This window comes from Lontra canadensis, unplaced genomic scaffold (genome assembly GCF_010015895.1).
Source record: "Lontra canadensis isolate GAN:19392208 unplaced genomic scaffold, GSC_riverotter_1.0 scaffold9, whole genome shotgun sequence".
Taxonomy (NCBI): Eukaryota; Metazoa; Chordata; class Mammalia; order Carnivora; family Mustelidae; genus Lontra; species Lontra canadensis.
Genome location: NW_022631003.1, coordinates 12,667,889 through 12,685,712, shown reverse-complemented (window position 1 = coordinate 12,685,712; position 17,824 = coordinate 12,667,889). Strand labels below are relative to the sequence as shown.

Here is a 17,824-nt window from a genome sequence, read left to right as displayed (position 1 = left end):
TGCCTATTTATGATCCCTCTCTCTGTCAAATAAATAAAATCTTTAAAAAAAAAAAAGAAGAAGAAGAAGAAGAAGAAGAAGAAAGAAAGAAAGAGATGTTTGTCCCTCAGGGTGAAGTCAGACATCATTATCTTGGCTTGCGGGGCCCTCTATGCCTTGCCTCTCCAGCCTCATCCCTTCTGCCACCATGAACAACTCTCTCAAGAACTGCTTGTTCTCTCTCGAAGGCCTCGCTTCCCTTCTCTGACATGTCAAAGTAGGTCATATTTCCCACTTATACCTTCTGACAGCTCCATGCTAACCTTATTATCCTTGTAAATATTGCTCAACATCTACTTTCCTGCTAGACGATCTGCCCTCCCAGGGTAGGTCCAACTCTACCTTGTTTATTGCTCTATTGCCAACCCTATCACTGTTATGAATAAATGAATGAATGTTGGTGGCCATTTAGGTTTCCAACTGCCTAACTTCATGACATCTGAAGAAAACAATTGCTTCTTTAGTTCATGTAGCATGTCAGAATTTAACAAGAGAAGCAGAACCAGCATAAAGAGTTTTTCGTTTTTTAAAAATCTATCCATTCAGTTATTACAAGGAAGTGCCTTACCCAGATGGAGGAACCGGTTAAGCAAGCCTAGTATCCACAGGGCGGGCAGTCAGAAAGCAGAGATCACAAACAGGCTAGGACCTCAGAAGAGTGAGTGTGATGATGAGAATATCCTGCAGAAGCCAGGGCTCTCAGTCTGGAGTTGAGTACACACACTTGGCCAGGCGTCAGTGAAATCGAATGAGGATCCAGCTGGAATGGAAAGCAATTTCAGGCCCAGCTGCTGCTTCACACCAACAAGGCAAATCAGCAGATCAGCAGCACCAACATCAGTTTTGTCCCAGGGTGTAGAAAAAGATTTTACAACTTTCCTTCTGCTCTGTGTGTAGACTCTCTAGCATCACGGAGGGCTTAAACCCTCTTTTTTAAAAGCTTTTCTCGGGGGTGAGGGGGAATTGGATGAAGGTGGTCAAAAGTACAAACTTCCAGGTATAAGATAAATAAGTACTGAGCTGGCAATGTACAGCATGTTGACTTTGGTTAATACTGCCATAGGAGATATTTAGAAGTTAACAGAGTACATCCTAAGAGTTCCCATTGCAAGAAAAAAAGATTTTAATTTTCTATATGTATATGAGATGGTGGATGTTAAGTAAACTCACTGTGGTAATCATTTCTCAGTATTAATCATACCATCATGCTGTGCTCCTTAAACCTTATACAGTGCTGTGTGTCAATTATATCTCACTGAAACTGGTGGGATTTTCTGCTGATTAAATCACCTGGAACAATATCCCTTCGCTTAATTTAAAATCAGCTGAGTAGGGACTTTTATTACATCTGCAAACTCCCTTCACAGCAGCCCCTAGATTGGTGCTTGGTTGAATTGGGAGTGGGGAGGGGGTGTGTTACCCATTAGTTGCTGCCAAGCTTTCAGCTGATGGTTTTTACAGAAGAATCTTCTTTGTAGCTCACTATAGCCAGGAACCTACTAGACAAGGAATTCAGGAGGATGTAGTTCAGCCTAGCCTCATGGACACATCCCGAAGCCATCACAGGTCACATCGTAGGACAACTATCTCCATAACCTCCAGTCTGACCCTGAGTGAAAGAAATTAGTGACAGAAACGAGCAACATTCCTAAGTGGGAAGGGCCACCTTGCTAGGAGAAGCAGGGCTGACCCTGCGGAGGCAAAGCAAATGAGTAACTCCAAATTAGCTTAGAGCTAATCACCTTAGCAGAGCATGTTCTCAAGAGTAGAGGAGGTATAAGGAGCTCTGCGAGCCAAAATAGGGGGTGGTAAGAATAGATTTCTATCAGAAGCCGGGGAAACCCCATTCCAGGGTTCCAAGATGGAATATAGGTGTTCATCAATGAAAGTTTGTGAAGGATTGAATCAATCAACCTTCTAACTCATCTATTCAGAAGAGGTTAAGACCCGATGTGAAACTGTGGTGCTAAGACACACTGCCGTGACCTTAATGGAGTGTTCCTAGGGCAAAGATCAAACAGCTCCAGCTATAGGCCAAGAGTTCTCTTAAGAAAGAGCCTTTGAAAAAAAAAAAAAGAAAGAGCCTTTGAGGGCGCCTGGGTGGCTCAGTGGGTTAAAAAGCCTCTGCCTTCAGCTCGGGTCATGATCCCCGGGTCCTGGGATCGAGTCCGGCATCGGGCTCTCTGCTCCGAGGTGAGCCTGCTTCCTCCTCTCTCTCTCTGCCTGCCTCTCTGCCTACTTGCCATCTCTGTCAAATAAATAAATAAAATCTTTAAAAAAAAAAAAAAAAAAGAGCCTTTGACTGAGAGCTATCAAATGGGCTGTCATCGGTCCCTTAATGGGTACTAGATACTTTTTTGTTGCCATTTCTGCATTGCCAGACACACACACACACACACGGGACTACAATAGACTTTGCACAGCTTCCGGTACAAAGTTAAGAATGAGAACTGAACATCTAGTTGACAGTGACAATCTGGTAATCACAGAAGCCCAGGTATGACTTATCTTGAATAACCAGTGATTGAATTATGTGCCTTTAAGCTTAGCCTATACCAAATGCCTCTGGGAAAGGTTTAAAAAAAAAAAATTCAGAATTTGCTCTCTGGCTTAGAGTGATTGAATTATGCTGTGGGCTATGGTAAATTCATTGCAGTGCTAAAAATAGATGAAGGGCAGTTCAGTAACCCTGGGGAATTTTATCTGCCTCATTCATGCATCCAGAGATGCTGCTTACGTAAAGCCAAAATAGGCACAACCAAAAGGGCATCGAGGGAGATTGATCAAAGTTGATGATTCAAATAGAAACCAAGAAAACAAGTAAGCAATTAACGGCAAAGATCAGGACTAGTCCCGTTGCAAAGATAGGAGCAAGAAATGGGCCTCTGAAGATAATACAGTACCTTAAACTTTCTAATAGTTTCTAGAGGCAAATTTAGAAACCTCTTTCCAGAGAAAGCCACAGCCTCCAGCTGTTCTTTCTCTGCACATTCAGGCATAGACCCTCATCACAGCCTCTCGGGGATTTACACTTCACACTGGCACAGCACACTCATCATCACTCCTAGAAATACTCCTCCTTGACCTCCAGGCAGAGCACCAGAAAGTCAATTAAGAACAATTTTAAAATGTTACTCGAGCAACTCAGAGATAAGCAAAGATACCGACAAGTTCCAGGAGTTCCTTTTGGCCAAGTTTACCACCGAGTTATTTTATTAGACAAGTGGTTTTTAAAGGAAATCATTTATCATAAGGTTGCAGGAAAGGTCTGTTCCTGGTCTCCAGCTGCCTGTGGAAAGAGTCTAGAATTGGCTGGAGTAGCTCTAAGAGGCTGGAAATTCAGTTCATGGTCAAGTATGTCAGTGTTTTAAAACATTCTAACAAACCCAACAGCACCATCTGTAAGGACTGCGTAATTTGCAAAATTTCTTGCTAAATCAGCTGGCCAAATGCAAAGCCAATTGCTTTGGCGTCGGTACAGCAGCGTGCTGCAGCCGGGAAGTATTTTAAGTGGATAATGAGTAGTCTCTTCTCTCAATGACTATATTCAAATAACTTCCACTGCCTAAAATATGCAAAGTTCCTAGTCAAGGCTGCCTTAGGAACTTCTGCCCCCTAACTCAGAGTTTGAGTCTTTAGGGGTTGGGAGGGGGTTATTAGATCCCCCTTCTCTATTGATATTGAAGAAAGCAATTGCTAAGCAAAGAGCTCAGACCCTTCCCAGCTCTCACACATACACAACAGCCCACATACACACACAGAAAAAACTCAAAAACACAGCTCACATTAGTCCTGAGCTAGGCAAGGCTTATATCTACTGCAGCCAAGAATAGCAGCCAAGTCTTTCATTTACTTAGTTACAGTATCTCCTCTAAAATTATTAATTATTTGGGTACTTCAAATGCCCTTTTTTTTAAATGAGGAAACACAGGTAGAAAGTATTTCTCTGCCTTTTTCTCTTGAGAAACATAGTTCTTCCTTGGTTATCCATGGAAAATGTTCTCTCTCTCTCTCTCTCAAGTAGCAAAACAGATGGAAGTTCCTTCTGTGAAGAAACCAAATTCTATACTCTTTATATCCAACCACCATTACCTCCATCTCTATAATTTAAGAAATCAATAGACATGCAATAAATGTTTGATTGTTTGTTTATTAAGTGAGTTGCTCCCCCAAGTTACTTTAGAATCTTACCGCTCAACCCACAGTTCACAGACAAGAGCACCAGCATCATGAGCTCGTCAGAAATACAGACTCATACCCCAGACTTCCTGAATCAGAATCTGCATTTTAATGAGATTTCCAGGAGACTTGTAAGCACATCAAGGTCTGAGAACCATTTTCGAATACATCGTGATTCGTACACTCTTACTCTTGGTCTGGTAAGGTCTGTCACTCCTCAAAGATCATTTCTTGCCATCGGGGACACTTCCATGGAAGCAGTGAGTAATAACTGACTTTATTGGGCACTAACTGTGTGTCCGAAGTAGAGGACACATAGTTAACATGATGGGAGTTACACAGCTAGAAAAATGGGGAGGTAGATCAGAACTTTATCTAGCTTCCAGGTCCACATTTCCCATCATTGGCCTGTAAAGCCAGGTGGCTACCAGCAATGTTACAGAACTCTCCCCTCTTCTGCAGGACATGTGACATCCCTGTCTTCCACCCACTAAATGCAGTATCCTGATGCCCTAAGAACCACCCCCCCCATTTCTAGATACCCATGGGGGTGGGCCTAGCTCACACAGAACCAGTGTCTTGTGGCTTTCATCTAGTGATTTTGAGAAACTAGTTTTCTGGGACTCGTTTCTTTCTTCCAATGTTTGATCTATTTATAAAATTCTTTGACATTTTACATTTTGTTTTTCATTTCAACAGAAGGCTATAACTATTGAGTATCTACTCTATGCAGTCTAAAAGATAAGGTCCCTGCCTGCCAGCAGCTGACCATCTGGTTAGGGAAATCAGGCCTTAGCAATTCAAGGCTCTCCATGATTAAGTCTAGAAATGACAACAACAGCAACAACAAAAAGACATAGATTCATATTCAGACTTTATACTATTTATTACTGGCAAGTCTTCTCTAAGCTTCATTTCCCCCGTCTGTAAAATGGGGGCATTATTAAACAATGCATGTAAATTGCCAACACAGTACCTAAAGTATGACACTGGCTTAGTAAATATTAGCTACCCTTATCGCTAACCATCTCCCCCAACCAGTGTAGATATAGGACAAAAATGAGATGGAGAAAGGATGTGCATAAGGGAAGAGACAGCATTCTAGGCAGGAGGCATAGGCTAAGCAAAAACTTGGTGTCAGGAGTGAGCATGCCTAAGGAAGAAACTGTACGGGACTCACAAACTTGACGAAGTAAAAAGTTCACGTCAAGGAGTTATGACAAATGAACATGTGGAAGAAAAAACATGAGTTTGAATTTGCACAGAATCTCCTGGAGATTTCTGAATTTCTTTAGTACCATGACTTTCTAAGAAAAAAGTATAAACTTACAGAAAAGTTAGACGTCTATACTAATGAGCATAAATGTATCTATTACCAGTCATTGTCTTTAAGAAAAAATAAATACCTAGCATTGCTATGAGAGATACTTAAAATTTTTATTTAAATTCAAATCTGTCACCTAATTTATTTCCAACTTCACTAAATGTGAAGCCCAGATCTAGGCTGATAAATAAGTTTACATAAAGAATATAGTTAATTCTTCAAGTTTATAAAGTCCACAATTTCAGCATAAAAGAGGATTAAAAAAGGATCCCAAAATATCTTAAGATGTCCAAGAAGCTATTGCTACTACTAGTGAGTTCAAATAGCTTGCTGCAGCATTCTTATTACTGCTGCTTATTAGTAAAAGTACTATATAACACCCAGCAGAAAAGAATAATCAGCAAATCAATTAATTAAGGCCCTATAGACACTCTTCTTGCCACCTCCAATCCCATCTTTGTTGTAAATAAGCTTTCTTGCCTACATTAAAGTCATTAGTTCTCCATATGTAAATAGTAATGTCCTTTAATTTAAACTGATTAAATATCAGAGAACAAATTTCAATCCACTCTTTCTGATCTAGCCAGGATATTAAAAACATAGAGCATTACTGTCTTACTTAGCAAATTCAACACAACTGTATACACTTTTGAATTCATTAATTTCCAGATTCACCTTCCCCCCCAAGGACATTAGCCAGAATGCTATCTTTAGCTATAATACACACACACAAATACTATAGTAATTAAAGAAACCACCCATTTCCTTCCCCCTAAGTTCCAGGAAGCTATGTTATTTCTGTGGACCAATTTCTATTTGCCAACTGTTCTCCAGAGCCTTTAACGGAAAATAAAATGTACTAGAAGCTATTCTTCAAATGACAGCCAAGAACACATCTCCTAGTATCTCCTCCCTTCAGAGGAAAAAGCAAAAAATGTTTGTGTATATTTAAGACCTTTACATTTAGGATTTTGTTAAATCCTGAAACGTGTAAAACCTCACAGTGTCTTGAAAAGAAATGTTTGAAAGAACCTCTGGTCTCTAAAAGTTAGCTAGATTCTCTGCAACATTCATCTCTTATTTTGGCTCCTCTAATTATCCCTTTTAACTTAATGTTGGTTATTTTTATTTCTTCCATCTTTCCTCATACCACATTGTTTACGACTGGTAAAAAGAAAAAATTATATTTATATATATTCTCAGTGGTAATTTCTCAGAGTGTTCCCCTCCCCCAGTTACACTAGGGGAGTTGGTGAGGGTTTTGGCTTCTTTTATCCTTTTCCTTCTTCAGTTAAAACAGAATAAATTATCCATATAATCACCAACAAACAACTTCTTAAGTATTTCCCACTCTTCAAACTTTGATAACACGAATTAGGTTTATCTCAACCAAGTGTCACATGTGAATTACTTCATCATGAAAAGGGAGATTGGGGCAGTGGTGGGTGGGGAGAGACTTACTTCCTTCTGATTTGGATCCAAGACAGAGATCTTGTGTTCCCCAGAAGGGAGCCCAGGCAAGACATCTCCATAGCAATCCCCCACACTCCAATCTTTCCTCTCTCTGTTCTTTTCCCTAACAAATACCTCCCAGAAGGCCAGAATATTTTGTTAGAGAATCTCCAAACTGCCTAAAATCCCAAACAGGACAGAAGCTTTAGCAAAAGTTTAGTAACTGATGCTTATTTTCCTCATTATGAGCAACACAAAAAACAACCTCCCCTTCCTGCTCCTCAGACGGTGCCCTTCACTTCCTGTCCAGGTCAGATTCCTCTGCTGGAGGTTCACTGAGGGCTCCACTTCCTGCTGCCTCAAAGCATGCTTCATTTCCTGTGAATTTGATGCCAGTTTTCCTCACGGGCTTCTTAGCCTGTACCCCCATTTGTTTACCTCTTGCTTATTCCCGACGCCTTCTCAACTTGTCTACTAGACCTGCCATTCTTTCCCTGTTCTTTGCCCACTCACCAGCCTCACCCTTCCTTAAAAACCATCTTTTTCACAGAAGTCCTTCACTAGCTAAGGCCAGTCAGTACTTTTTAGTATCCTGTTGATTCTGGTTTGCTTTATTAGCTTAATAGTGAAAATCACCATGTCTTTTAAAGGCCCAGCGCCTCACACTCAATTAAGAATATTTGATATCTGAATTGTGCTGCTTATCAACTATGAGCTATGCCTTGGTTTTTTAGTTTTGTTTATTGTTGTTTTACACTGAGCAAGACCATACCTACCAGCTACCTCTCCTGATCCCCAAGGTTAAATTAGTTCTTCTAGTCATTCTTTTTCATAATACCTTACACTTTTTATTGTTTCATTTATGACCAGTGTAACAAATTCTCTAGTTATCTATTTGATAGTTTTCCCTGCCATGACCTATAAACTTTATGAGACCAGGAAAAAGCCTGGTGGTCCCTTTGTCAAGTTGTCCTCTTTTTTCCCCCCTATTCTCCTTCCTCACTTTCTGCTGCCAACACAAACACAGGGCTTGGCACACTAGAAGATCAATAAATACATATTGAATGCACCACAAAAAGAAATGGTAACTATGGAAAGTGATGGATATGTTAATTAGTTTAATTGTGGTGAATATTTCACAATGAATACATATATCAAATCATCGCTTTATACACCTTAAATATATATACATTTTTGTCAATTATACTTCCTAAAGCTGGTAAGAAAAAATACATACTGAGCAGATAAATGAATGAAAGAATAAATGAATGAATGAAAACTTCTCTCTTTTTTTCATCCCCACTGGTTTTCTTTCAGTGCTACACCTAGTTCTCACCTCCAACCATAATGACCACTTGGCACCAGTAGGACCAAAGTATATCCCCTGCCCCTGGTTGATTATGTAAATGACACCTTTGAGGGCCTTCCAGGAATAGCATTCAGGCCCAAGTCACAGTGGTAAGTCTTTTGTTTAACTGTAATAATGCATCTTTCCTTAATCATTTCCATTAAAAAAGTAATCTCCCTTTATGAATGCTCTCTACATTTCTGCCGATGCCTTATATAACCTGACATCTCTGAGTTCTGTGGTGACAGATTTTGACATACGTATAGGAAATTCTTCTTCAAACGCGAACAGAGGTTGGCAAAAGAGTGCTTTTCTGTACTACTTTGCAAAAACCACTAATGTGGAGTGGGTTGCACAATAATAAATTATTCAGATCATAAATCTAAAGTAATTAGTTCATCATGATCTATACAATCTAAGTGAATTGGTGTGTGGCATTCAATTTTCGTAATATAATTAGTTTTGAAATATTCAAATTAAGGAGACAAAGATCATCATAAAAAGTACTGAGTCTCCTGATTAAGTAGAAGAATACTGCATTTTGTTCTTTATACTAATATATCAAAATTATGTTCTTTTTCCACTTACATAAAAATTTCTTTCTTTTTTTTTTTGTTGTTGTTTTAAATCAAATTTCGTCTGACTGGAGTTACTAAAGCCCTAGCCATTGAGAAATATTCGAAGAATGATGGAAAGTCAGCAAAGGTCATTTGCTGATGAATTTGAGTTGTCTCATCATGAAAAAATTTATTTTTTTTCAGTAATTAAAAGCTGGCCGTTTTGGGGCACCTGGGTGGCTCAGTGGGTTAAAGCCTCTGCCTTCGGCTCAGGTCATGATCCCAGGCTCCTGGGATCGAGCCCCATATCGGGCTCTCTGCTCGGCAGGGAGCCTGCTTCCTCCTCTCTCTCTACCTGCCTCTCTGCCTACTTGTGATCTCTGTCTGTCAAATAAATAAATAAAATCTTTAAAAAAAGAAAAAGCTGGAAGTTTTGAAAACTGGTCCCTCAAACTCACAAAGAAATTTTCTAAACCACAAAGAACAGATAAGTTTTCTTTCTAGAGAGAAACTCTGGATTATCATTCTACTCATATGTCCAATATAAGCTGTGTCATTTCCATAAACTTATTTTTGTGTTCCGGACTTGCCAAGATAATATATTGTCTCCTGTTTTTGAATTTTTCTGAGCTTGGAAAACTGATGTCTACATGGCTCATTAAAAGCATCCTCGATGAATTCTTATTGTTTTGGGTACAGTTTCTCAACCTGAGGACGACTGACATTTGGAGACAATTCTGTGTTGTGGAAACTGACCTGCACATCGTCAAAAGGTTAGCAGCTTCCCTGGTCCCCACCTTCTCAACGCCAGTAGCATCTCCCAGCTGTGACAACCAAAAGGTCTCCAGACATTGCCAAACGTCCTGCAGGTAGCAAAATTGCCCCAAGGGTGAGAACCACAGTTTTTTCAGTATTATTTCCTTCCACATAAGAAGGCATTATTAAGTCATTATCTTTCTTTCTCTTTATTCTTTATCAATAATGCTAGTAACCATTCATGGAACAATATTTACAGCCTCCCAAGAGAAATTCTGAACAATTAAAGCAAATGAAGAAATGCGTTTCATGCAGAAATGGATTTTTTTTCCCTTTTCGTGATTATCCAAGTAGTTTTGTCTCTCACCTCAAACTCTGCTCTGACACCTGAGACTTGCAGCTACACCAAAGGGACCTTCTGTGGGGTAACTAATAAGCAAGAGCAGTATAGGGCAGTGAGTACGGGAATGTCCTATCAGCATCAGAAACCTAGCTGCCTATCCTGGCTTAAACACTTTGTGCCTTGATTTTTCTTATCTGGAAAATGGGAACAATGACAACAGCAGTACTTATTCAGGTTTGTGGTGATACATAACAATATTAGACCTATAGTGTGTACTTATGTATTAATTAGCTGTTATTAGTGAACGTTTATGAAGAAATTTGCCAGATCACCCAGAGATTTGGCATCTCTGCCCTGGCCTCTGCAGCAAAAACTTCTAATCAAAAAGCATAAAACTATCATTTCCCTTTAACTCTGAGTTCTGGGGGTTTGGTGGGCTCTGCCTTCCAGCAGCACTCCATAGATGAATTACTCCACAGCTCTCGTAACTCTAGGGATATGTTCACCACATTTTTTTGAAAAACGATGGGAATTGATTTTTATCTTTAATTTTTGCTTACAAATAATTCATCTGTTATGAGAAAAATAACAAGCTCCAAAGGGAAAATGCAGACGCCCGTCTGTTCCCACACTGCCTTGAGTCAAAGGGTAAGAATTATCTACCACCAATAAGCTTAATGAGAAACAACCTTCAAGTTGTAATTTCAAAAAAATATAAATTGAGGTCTAGCTCTACCCACGGTGGTGTTCTTCTAAAATTCAGAGTTAAATACTGTCTCGTTACTCTGTCATATTAGCTGGGACACTTTCTGATGAAAGTGACTAAAACCCAGTTAAAACTAACCTAAGGAAAAAGATTGGGGGAGGGGCAGAAGGAGGGGGAATTTATCAGCTCTTGCAACCTGGAAGTCCACGGGCGTTCTGGCTTTAGATGGAGCTGGATCGATCCCAAGTCTTGTCATCAGTTCTCTGTCTCCAGGCTCTGCTTTCCTCTGTTGTACTGATTTCATTCTCTCCAAGTAAGAATTCATCTCTTATCAAAATGAAGGAATAACAAGGAAAAAGCATGTTGAGAAGCCAAAGCAATGATTACTACACTAGATAATATCCTCATTTACACATAATTGTTAATAAAGAAACGAGCTAAATAGAGGCCATCTCCCTTAAGAAACCCAAGTTCTACCCATTATTCAGAGTCTAGGAAAATTGCTACCTCGGTCATGTAGCCTTCTTTGATAACCTCACCCCTAGTAACTGCTACTTTATCAAAATGCTAAGGTGCTTACCATCTACATAGTTTATTTTACAAAATAGGGTGAATTGCTTTGTATCATTAAGTGTATATAGAAAAATATGCACATATACATTGTATATCTCCAACTCAATTTTTTTTTGAAAGAGAGAGCGTGTACACACACATGCATGAGCATGAACATACAAGCTGGGGAGAAGTGAGGGGCAATGGGAGAGGAAGAGAGAATCTTAAGCAGGCTTCATGGCCCCATGCCGAGCCCCATGCGGGGCTTGTTTTCAAGACCATGAGATCATGACCTGAGCCAAAATCAGGAGTCAGACACTTAACTAACTCAGCCACCCAGGCACCCCTCAATCCTTTTTTTCAACCACAATTATTTTTTATTATAAAAGGTATTTATTTCTTGTATTTATTACGAGATTTTTCCCAATCTCCCTTGCCCTCTCTGCCCATGTGATGGTAAAAGGATTTTATTTAACGCATAAATACTCAAGGACAAAGAAGAAGCAAAAGCAACAAAACATGGGAAACTGGAAAGTCAGTGGTAACTGACATTGCAAAGCCAAGGAACTGGAACAGCTTTGGGAGAAATACGGGGTTTGTAAACTGGTCTATGCTACAGAATCCCAGAAAGACTTAGGAAGGAAAAGGTGCACATACCTCTGAAAGTGTCCAGCTCGGTGGGGAGGCTGGAAACTGAAGGCTTGATCGAGTGTCCATGTAAAGGCACTTTCTCCTGGGAATGAAAGGCACAGCGTTGGGAACATAGTCAGTAGCAATAGTCATAGTCATAGAACATAGTCATAGTAATAGTAATAGGACATAGTGTAATATCATTGCATGGTGACAGGTGGCAGTAATACTGGTGGTGAGCGCAGCACAGCAAACAGAGTTGTTGAGTCACTACTTTGCACACCTGAAACTAACGCAACACTGTGTGTCACCTGTACTTCAGTTACTTAAAAAAAAGGCACTAAGTCCACCATCCAGGACTCCTCTACCCAATGGAGCAGCACAGCTGCTCCTCTTCAACCTAGCAGAAAACCAAGCCTCCTCCTTGAGGAAGTAAAACAGAGAGGCTTAGGCATCAAAGTCATCAGGCCCAGCTGGGGTCAAGGACATACTATCAAAATCAAGGACATTTGAGGCTCCCGGGTGGTGAGCATCCGACTCTTGATTTCGGCTCAGGTCTGATCTTAGGGTCACAAAATCAAGCCCCACATGGAGCTCTGCACTCACCTGGGCATCTGCCTGAGATTCTCTCTCCCTCTCCCTCTGCCCCTCCTGACCCTGCCCCCACTAAAATAAATAAATCTTTTCAAAAAAAAAATCAAGGACACCAGGTCCAGCTGGAGTGGAATAGTAGTCTGTGCACACTAGCCATGCAACTCCATCCCTAATTACAACAACAGTAATGATGTCGTTGTAGCTCCCGTTTGCTGAACATTGACATACCAGCCCCTGGGCTAAGCATTATACATGAATGATATCACATCTGATCCTCAAATAAATCCTATGAGGTAAATACTATTTTGTACTTTAAAATACTTTAAGGGACACCTGGGTGGCTCAGTCTTTTAAGCGTCTGACTTTGATTCCAACTCAGGTCATGATCTCAGAGTCGTGAGATGAAGCCCCAGCGTCAGGCTCCGCACATTAGATGTAGAGCTTGTTTAAGATTCTCTCCCCTCTGCCCCTCTCCCCCTAAAAAATAAAATAAAATGCTTTAAATGGGAACTAAAAGTTTATATAGCTGGTTAAGTTATAAAAAGATTAAATAACTGGCTGAAGAACTCGAAACTAATCAATGTCAAAGTTCAACTTTATACCCTGAATCACTACACTCAGTGACCCCCATTTATCAATTATTTTGTTCATTTATTCATTCAACAAATATTTGCTGTGTGTCCAATACTAACTCATCAAGATTTGTAAAGATGAATATAACATGCGGTCTCTATCCCAAGAAGCTCTCCGTATAGAGAGGGCAACAAATCAATAAACGAGCATAACGGTACATTGAAAAAGTGGGTCTCCAAACTGGGGTTACAGAAAGGATTCTGTTATTTCTCTCAGCCAGTTCTCTGACTCTGTTCTGAGTCCTGTGTCTTCCCTACATGGAAAGTAAATGAAATCTTGGGCAGATTCCATAAACCCTTTTAAATACTCTTATTGCAAAGTCCCCCTGTCTCTGTTAGTTACCAAAACAGTCTGATTTTAATTCAATAATCTGAATCTCATTCCAAGTTAAAGCTTCTCAGCTCCCTGGCAGGAGAACCAGCAATGGGGAGGAAGGGACATGGTGAGCTTCTCCTCTGTCTCTCCACCTCGTGCTGCTCCTAATCTTCTTTGACTTCCCAATACTGTCCCCAGCTCCTCTAGCAGTGGAGGCAGAAAGAGAGGGATAAACAGGCAGAGGTGACTTAGCTATCCAGTCCTCTTGTGATCCGCCAGCAGTGTTCTGTAACCTTGAAGAGTTTCAGGGATCTGAAACTCTTTGGTGGGATCTCAAGATACTACCCTCCCGCTCCCGGGAGCCTTCTGAATAGCTCCATGGACACAGGCCATGCCTCTCTTCTGACTTCTGATCTCCATCTCTGCCTTCAGCCACCCAGAGTCACACCCCTACTAGAGTAACTGCTCTCTTCCAGTTAACTTCTTGGACAGAATTCAGAAAAAGCCCCAGGCTATTTTGCTCCTATGTGTCCCCAGTCCAGTCAATGGGAAACTTACACACTCTTGTCAGTCATCGTGAATGAAAGTGCAACGAATTCCACATGAAGACTGTTCCTCTCTGTTCTGCCAACAGGCAGGTGCCTCTGGCCCCAGTCCCTCAACTTCAGTATGCTCAGGCCCAGGACCAAAGCTTATCCCCTTGCCCTCAAACCCCATGGCACTTCTGTGTTTCTCTTGAATGGTCCTGTTGAAGGCATCTTGCTTGACTATGGAGACTTGAGTGTGGTAGCTCTCCCTCTTGGAGACTTGGAGACTTGAGGCCTCCCTCTTTATTACTGCAGACATTTTTACTTCTAGAGCATTATGCTTACAGAGACAACTCATGGTTTCACTTAATTTTCCACTGAGGTCATAACCTATTTTTAGAAATGCATTCTATGCAAAATATATAAAAAACAAGCTCAGAGTAATGCTTCCAAACACAGGACTATGTAACCCCTGGGAAAAAGAAAACCTCTGGGGTCTTGTTTCTGATGGCATTCATCCTTATCAGAGGTCTCTTGAGAATTATTTATAGGTCAAAAGGTGAATAAGTGTCCCACACAGTAACAACTTTGCAGACACACAAAATTAGGCCTAATTGTCAACCTCTGAATTGCACTCACTAAGTCTTTACTTGCATGTCTTGCTTTTGGTAGATCATTTGGAAATAATCTTATTCCTGCTGCTACTTTTTCTCCCAGACACTGTCATGCACATGGACATGTATTATTTTCATGGAAGTGTCGAACTTGCTGTCTCCTGAAAAAAATCATAAAAATTCTGAGACAAATAATAGTTTAACCATAAAAAACCAGGCTAAGCCATCCAGTTTTGTCCCTCTTTGAACGATTACTCCATACATTCCACAACTTCAAGGCTAAGGGGATTATTTCGTCAACATCACTGTCTCGCCCTTGTTATTTCCTTAATTGAATTCCCTATTGCTTATAATATCAGCCTTTACTAAACATTATAATAATCCTATTTGTTTTCAATGGGATTATGAGATTTTTCTTAATTAAACATGAAGCAAACTTCAATACTCGAATCTCACTAGAAAACACTGAAGTGGGGTGCCTGGTGGCTCATTCAGTTAAGCATCAGACTCTTGATTTCAGCTCAGATCATGATCTCAAGATTGTGGGATCAAGCTCCATGGGGGTCTCCTGAGATTGTTTCTACCCCTGCCCCTCCCCACTCCCTCTCTTAAAAAAAAATTTTAGAAAACACAGAAGCTTCTTATTAAACAGTTTCTAAATGTCCTTCCTCTTACCAGACATGATTGTAGATCAGTATCAATCATAAAACCCACAAATCACATGACTAAAATATCCCAGAGAGGGTCAACCCAAGTCTGTACTGCTCTATAGGAAGTTCCCAGGACTAGGCTTAAATGCTGCTTTCTCTCTCTCTCTCTTTTTAAAGAATTATTTATTTGAGAGCAGTAGTTGGGGGGGTGGGGGGTGGGCAGGGGGAGGCAAAGGGAGAGGGAGAGAGAAACTTAAGCAGACTCTGCACTGAGTGCAGAATTGATGCAGGACTCAATCTCATGACCCTGAGATCATGACCTGAGCCAAAACCAAAAGTCAGTCACTTAATTGACTGAGCCACCCAGATTCCCCTTAAATGCTGCTTTCTTAATACCCACACCTCCCCCAGGCTCCCAGAAGGCCAATCTATGCTGAGAGATGCTTTCTTTCAGCATCTCCTAATCGCACATCAGGCCTGGCGGATAATGGGCCTTCAATAAATATGGACTGAATTTTTTTATTGAATTTTAAGCAAAGACAGACCTCTTAGCAGTCATGTAACAGATGTTTTGAACCTCTTTTTTCTTTAGAGTTTGCTCACAATCAGCAGTTGTTTTATTGCTTTTACAATAAAATTTAAATCGAGGAGGAATCATTCACAGAAGGAAGTGGAGCTTGAGTGATTTAAGGCCATTTCATGTCTCTCCCTAGCTCGGCTTTAGTCTTTTACCAAGCAACTCTGCCTTTAGCTTTAAATTTAAAAAAAAAAAAAAAAAAAAAAAGGAAAGAAGAGGAAGGTTAGAGAGATTGGGTCAGCTTTTCAGAAAAGGAAAGAAACACCACTATTGTCATAAACTCCAGGAAACATTTCTTCAACCTACTAATTTGGGTGCAACTACAGGATCAATTGAATGACTTGGAAGCCCTGTTTGAAGAGGACAACCTATGAAGGGCACAGGGAATGTAACTTCTAACTTGTTTGGACTGACTTTTATAAGAGGTTTAAATTATTGAAATAATTTTCCATGATTCCACTTATAATGTGAAAGTGGTGCAAACTGTTGTTCATAAATGTCTTGAAAATAGTCATTTTAATGTGTATATTAATTTTAGGAAAAATATTTATGATAGGGTAGGGTTGAATTTTATGATTTTACATAATTCCAGGCATCCTTGCATAATCAATGTGTGTTTATGACTCTTTTATGGGACTCAGGCATGATTCTACTATGTTAAATTATTTTTAGAGGATTGCAGTTGTAGCTTTGTCTTTTTGATGTTTGATTGATCATGACTGTATTTTCTGTGACACTGAGTCCTTGGTTGGCCCTCAATTACAACATTGGCACCAGAGGAGAAAATGTTTCATTTTATGGAAGATGTGATTTCTAAGAACACGATGTGGTAAGAAACGAGACTGACTATGAAATCTAGAAACATGTATTTATGGCTACAAATTGATAACAGGAAATGTCTTAGGAAGACGGAGACTGGTAGATTGTAGGATGGGTCATCAGTAGAGATTTTCCAGAGAAAATCAACCTCAATCTGTCATCTTAAGGGCAAGGAATAGAGTGAAGATGAGAAGATGTGCTGTTGGTGGTCATTGTTACTGAACAACTGTCCAACAGGAAGTGTCTTATTGCTTCAGGCAAGCCACTCTCCTCTACCTACTCAGTTACTCACACCAGGTAACAGAACACTCAGGGCATAGAAATGGGTATGTAAATGTGTTTGTTTTCCTTTGTAATGTAATAAATCTGATTGCATGCTGACCATGACCTAGGCACTGTCATGGGTCTCAGGGGTTACAAAGACAGTTGTTACTTAGTCTTTGTTTTCCAAAGGCTCCCAATCTGGTAGGAAAGACAGACAAGTAGATAGTGCAGTAAGGCCAATGCTATAATAAAGGTAGCATTGGGATACAAAGAAGCAGATATTAAATCTACATTTGTGGGCACAAAGAAAGCTCCTCAAGAAAAAGTATGAAAGGATAAAGATGAAAACATCCAAAAAGAGGCCAAACATATCCCACTAGACCAGCCAAGGGAAGGTGCTCCTCCAAAACAGGGGCAGCCTTAGCCCACTCTACTACTCTGCCACATGAAAGGGAAGAGAAGAGCATTCTTCCTAAAGACACTGCCTCACATAGAAGAAGGCTCACAGCCACTGTGTTTCTTCCACCAAGACTCCCCCACTACCTACCAGCAGGGCCCAGCTGGACATTCCTGGGGGTCTCACTGGTGACAGGCCTGTCTCAGAGCCCCTCCCCCAAAACTGAATCAGAGGAAGCAATGAGCTCCTTCTAGAACTTAGAGGATAGAGCTTGAGTATATGATGTATGGAGAAGTGAATACATTTTGCCCCACTCGTGGCTTTGGAAATAATAGAGTAGAGGTGCAAGGTAGGGCCTCTTCTCAATACCTCTTGACTGTCCCAGCCTCCCATTTCCTGTCCAGTTCCCACTCTGAGTCTATGACCCAGTCTAGAGAAGCCTTATCTCTACTACTATTCTTTTAAATCTCACTATCTTAGACAAAGATCAAGACTTTTCAGACTTAACCAAGAATTTAATATCTTTGTTCTCTGGATCCACTTCCCTT

The 17,824-nt window shown here is 40.4% G+C and overlaps 1 long non-coding RNA gene across 1 annotated transcript; it reads right to left on the bottom strand.

Annotated features, from left to right (window-relative positions):
- Positions 1-611: 611 nt before the first annotated feature.
- On the bottom strand, positions 612-12,394 carry LOC116866139. The gene is made up of 3 exons (XR_004382342.1): positions 11,914-12,394; positions 10,901-11,031; positions 612-799 (listed from the first exon to the last, which is right to left on the bottom strand). It is a non-coding gene; the product is annotated as an uncharacterized LOC116866139 (long non-coding RNA).
- Positions 12,395-17,824: the final 5,430 nt, after the last annotated feature.